A 5,980-nucleotide genomic window follows, 5' to 3' on the forward strand; every position below is an offset into this window, starting at 1 on the left:
TTTTCAATTCCACCTTCCCTTTTTATAAAACAGGGTCCAATCAAGGTTCAAATATTCTGCTGTCTTGAATTGTAGCTAAAGCATAAGAGTATGAGAATCACTACTCCCCACACCCCCAAAACTGGCTTTTTGGAGAAACCAGCCAATTTTCTGGAGAATAGCCCATGTATTTTGACTGATTCATTCCTTGTGTTCTCTACTCAGTAGATTCTGCAATTAGGTCTACTGGCAGATTAGGTTCACATAAACACATTTCATGTTGCATATGATTAAGAAGCCCATCACTGTCTTTCAACCCACACTTTTCTTATAATCTTGACATCCCTTCTGGTGATAGGTGGGAGGATTCTTGTCCTATCCATTTGAAACTGGATGGGCTCCTGTGACTATTTCAGCCATGAGTACGGTGACAGTGACTTTGAGTCTAGCTGGTAGAGGTGGTACAGCTCCACTTTGCTGTATGGTGCAGTTGCTTGGCAACTTTCAGTCACAGCGACCATGTAGCAATGACTTATCTCTGGCCAACATCATTTGGAAGCTCAGGCCAGCGTGTCCAGGAACATCACAGACAGAAGTCTTGTGCCTTCATAGAGCTGTCCAGCCAAGGGCTTCAGCTCTCTGCTATCCACAGCTTCAGGCAACTGTGTAAGGGACTCCTAGTGATGGAGAGACCTTTCTTACGTTCCTGGTCCACAGGGTTTTGGACTGCTTGAAGTACAACACAGATTGAAATAATCTGAGTTATCCTACACCTTCTTATACTTTATATTGATTTACTGACCTTGTTTATGGTTCCTTTTACCTATCTAAGCTTTGATTTAGGGGCTGGATTCTGAATCTTCTCCCACGAGTATAAAGACTTTGTGGGTGGCACTGACATTTCCTCCAGCTTTTTAGTCCCTAAAGTTGTTGAATATTTGTTTTTACATTACGTTAATGGAGTTCAGAGTAGACACTGTTCAGTTTCAACCATCAAGTAAGTGCCTACAACCAGTTAGCAGCTCAAACTACAACACAGTGCAGAATCTCTTGATTGAGCCCATGTTGACATATTACATTTGAATTGTAACTCTAAAAAAGGATTTACTGCATGTGTATGAGTATTCTGAATTAATACATTTATGTGCACCACACGTGTGTGTCTATGGATTGATGGTGATGAGCTATCATTGGGGGTTGGGGCCAAACTCCAGTCCTCTGCAGGAACAGCAAGTGCTCTCAATCACTACGCCAACTCTATCCTCCACTTTTGAAATTTGAAACTCCTCTTCCTGGTTGACCACCAATACGATCCATTTTTATACATCTTCCTGATATTTGCACTTACTCAGGTTCTTTTAGATGTTACAAATACATATATTCAAATATTTATGGATCTTGTTCTTTTGCTACTTTTTCCCCCTTTAACAATAAAAACACAGTGAGTCTGTAAATACAACCAACACAATCTGGAAACCTGCAAAATCAAATATTGAGTTTATCTACATTATCTTAGTAGTGCAACTACAAGAAATGTGGAACACACTTAAGGGAGATTTCTGGGTTTCTATGCTTGTCTTAACCCCCTACCCACTCCCAACTGCTCTTAAAGTTTTTGTTTTGATTCTACTGCAGCTAGCTGCCAGGAAGCTTCTCAGTGCCCCTCGCTGAGCACTCCATTCCACATGAAAACGGGCAGTACAGTTTCCTATTAAATGCTACTGTTAGCCACAATCTGATTTTCTTTCTTTCATTTTCCTCTGCTCTATGTAACAGCCCTGGCTGTCCTGGAACTCTCTTTGTAGACCAAACTGGGGTCAAACTCAGAGATCTGCCTGCTTCTGCCTCCTGAGTACTAAGATTGAAGGTGTGTGCCTCCACCAAAATGCAATCCTATTTTCAATGCCTTGTTCATCTTTGTTTAAGATGTTCAAAGTGAAGGACTGGGATGGTACCACCTGCTAAGCCATGGACATGGATGAAGGAAAAAAGGATCTCTGCATTTGAGTTCTCAAAGTGGAGGCCAGAGCCTGCCTCAGACCAAGGCAGTTTGTATGGACAGAACCTGTCTAAAGGGCATTTGACCAATAACTAACTTTATGATTCTGTTTTTCTGTCTTAGAAAAAATGTTTTCTGTTAAATCCCAGAGCTTGAGACTAACTCCTATCATCACCTGTCATTCTTACTGATTTTTATTTGGGGAGATTAAAAGTATTTAAAGATATATAAAAACAGGCATTCATATTCCCTAATATTTTTATCACTAGACTTAAGTACTATTAGCTCCTCCCTCCATTGAACAAGTGTGTAAATATTTTTATTTAAGTATGTTGTGTGCTAGAGTTATTAGACAAGGTGTATGTTCTACATTTTATACTTTATACAAATTTTAAAACACACTCTAACATAGTTGTCTAGTTTTGAAATTCACGTATTTTTACCTGATATATACTATTTTTACCTGATATACAGTATTTACAAAACAAATAAAATCTTCTGCCACAAGCAACATTCATTCCAAGCTGTACTTGGTACCAAGTGCCTATAGTTCTAGCACCTGGGAGGTGACATGGGAGGTCACTTGAGATCAGGCAATGAAATGGGATCTCATCTCAAAATAAACAAAGAGCCCTATTCCTTCCAAGTCTTAGCCCAACCCAAAGAAACTCACTGGCAATGCTCAGCCCCTGGGGCAACTTTGTGGCAAAGGGTGCTTTTTAGTGTGAGCTGCATTCATCTTGGCTTCCTGCCAGCAGACAGTGGCCTCAGAAGTCAATTCTCTGCTGGCATATTGGACAGTGTCTGTGATTTCTCAGACTGGGACAAAACACTTCTAATCATGTGGTGTGCAGCTCATAAAGATGAGCAGCCATGAGGGTCTTGTTTGCTCAGAAAATGTCAGCCTAAAACTATAATGGTCAAGAACTGGAGCACAGCAGGTACACACAAGCTCCTTTGCTTTCTTAGAAAAGAACACATGAAGGGCTGGCAAGACAGCTCAGTGCACAGAAGCGTGGAGGGAGAGAAATGACTCCACAAAGGCATCCTGATGTCTACACATGTGCCCGCACATATCATGAAACACAGACACACAAATATGAAAATGGCTTATGAAGCAAATTCTACCATTCCAGAAGTGTAATGGTATTAGATTCCACAAATAAATCTATTCCCTAAAAAAAGATTTAGGGACTGGAGCAGTAACTCCAAACACAGCAACACAGAGGTCTTAAAGAATATACAAAAATTAAGTGGGAGGGGCTGAGCACAGTGACGAACACCTTTTAGCACTTAGGAAATAGAAGAAGGTGGTAAGTCTCTGAGTTTGAGGCCAGCATGGTCTACACAGTGGAGTTTCAAGACATCTAGGGCTACATAGTAAGATCTTGTTTGTGAAAAATAAAGTGCAATTAAAGTATCCACTTATCAACACTATTCTTACACACCATTAGGTGATATATTTGACTAGTTTATACAGAATAGTTCTTTGAACTTCAGATTCACAAAAAAATTCTTATTTTAAGTATATTTAAATAAATTTATATTAATTCTTATTGTTCAGAGACTGACCAAACTCATGTGGTAGTTTGAGTAACAATGACCCCTAAATGGCTCATATATTTAAATGCTTAGTCATCAGGGTGTAGCACTACTTGAGAAGGATGGAATAGGTGTGGCCTTGCTGGAGGAAGTATATCACTGGCAGTGGGCTTTGATGTTTTCAGAAGCCCAAGCCAGGCCAAGTGGCTCTCTCTTTTCCTGCTGCCTACAGATCTGATGTAGAACTCTCAGCTACTTCTCCATCAGCACAATGATCAGCATTCAGCCATGCTCCCCACCATGACAATGGCTGAACTTCTGAAACTGTAAGCAAGCCCCAATCAAACGTTTTCCTTTATAAGAGTTGCCCTGGTCATAATGTCTCTTCCCACCAATAGAAAACTAAGACTGCTGTGGGATGGTCTGTATGTCATGTGTGTTGCTGATTGGTCAGTAAATAAATCACTGATTGGCCATTGGCTAGGCAGGAAGTATAGGCGGGACAAGGAGAAGAATTCTGGGAAGTGGAAGGCTGAGGGGGAGACACTGCCAGCCGCCACCATGACAAGCCGCATGGGAAGATCCCGGTAAGCCACGAGCCATGTGGCAAGGTATAGATTAATGGAAATGGATTAATTTAAGATATAAGAACAGTTAGCAAGAAGCCTGCCACGGCCATACAGTTTGTAACTAATATAAGTCTCTGTGTTTACTTGATCGGGTCTGAGTGGCTGTGGGACTGGCAGGTGAGAGAGATTTGCCCTGACCGTGGGCCAGGCAGGAAAACTCTAGCTACATAAGACACTACACAAACCAATTCATTTAGAAAGAATTCAGTGTTGTTCTGCTAAGGTAACTTACAGCTCTCACACTGCAGCTGCTTGTGAAGAGTATAATTTTTATTTTCTTTTAAAGACAGAGACTTGCTATGGAGACCAGGCTGGACTTGAACTCATGAGATTACAGGTGTGCATGTCCATCACTGATTCTTTAATACATACTCATTAGTAATTATACTTTTTTTTTTTTTTTTTGAGACAGGGTTTCTCTGTGTAGCTTACTCTGTAGCCCAGGCTGGCCTCAAACTCATAGATATCCGCCTGCCTCTGCCTCCTGCATGCTGGCATTAAAGGCATGCGCCACCACTGCCCGGCTGTCGTTAATAATTATAACTTATTTTTATCTAATTTATTCTTTTAACCAATTTAGACATTGTCTCCTGTGTAGAAGGTCCCAAAATAAAGAATACACAAGATAGCCAAAAGTAGGTTATAGCAATTTACTTCACATAAGAACAGTATATTTCAGGCCTACAATTTTCATTGAATATCAACAAAAATAATCTGTACAGAAAACCTAAAGGCAATCATATAGCATAGCATGTAAAATGTGCAAATATACTTTAAAATGCAATTACTGTGTAGCACTTGCAAGGTAGAACTGCTTAGCAATTCTAGTTAATCTAGTAATTGTTTGCATGTAGTCAATGCAAATGTCCAAGGCACAACTCAGAGTTGGTGCACAAGTGTGTGACACACACCCTCAGATCATTTATTTGAAGACATTAAAATAACATGATGCTATGTTTAATGAGACATCAGTTTATCTCTAAAGCTTCATGAAATACCATACTGATAATGCTTGTGTGGCTAGGACAAACTGCTCCCTGAACTTAAAAGTAAAAGACAAGATTCTCGCTATCCTATATTTAAAAAATTATATATGTATATATATATATATACACACACACATCCACACCCACATCCACAGGAAACATCCTAAAGTACAAAGGGAAGCCACTTTCTTATTATTAAAGGTTCCCATTACAGCATCTCCCACAAGACTTAAAAATGTATACTTCTTTGCCACCTTTTGGTCAATCTTGGCTACAAAAAGACATGGAAGTAGACAACTTTCTTCTTCAAGGTGAAGATGATGACTAACTTAGAAAGTCTCGAGTGCACAGTGAAAAGTGTCATGTGGATATAAAAGCCTGCTGCTTTAGAGGAATCACTTTAATCTACACAGGAAGAACCAAAGCATTAAAGTCAGCGGGAGCACTGGCTGTGGCACAAACCCCCCTTCATCACAGTGCTCTGTGTTTTACCGCCCATCCCTGAGAGTAAAGAGTCTGCCATTTTTAATTTTTAATAAAGCAATAACTTTACAGTGATAAGAACGCTTAAAGATTTTCTCAAGGTATTTATATATCCTTAGCTTTAGCCCTATTGCAATTTCCTTTACAAAAAGGAAGAAAGACAGCAAAGACACTGCTCTTTGAAAGAGTGCTCAGGAACCCTAAGCGGCAGTCCAGCCAAGCTCGAGGCTCTCCTCACTGTTTGAATTCTCTGCCACGGCTCACTCCTTACAATTTTACAACTTTTGTTAACTGGAGAATTTAGCAGGTAGTATAGGAAAAGCACAACGCAAGCTTAAAGGAACACTGAAGTGAGATGTATG

This window comes from Peromyscus eremicus, chromosome 15, assembly GCF_949786415.1.
Source record: "Peromyscus eremicus chromosome 15, PerEre_H2_v1, whole genome shotgun sequence".
Taxonomy (NCBI): Eukaryota; Metazoa; Chordata; class Mammalia; order Rodentia; family Cricetidae; genus Peromyscus; species Peromyscus eremicus.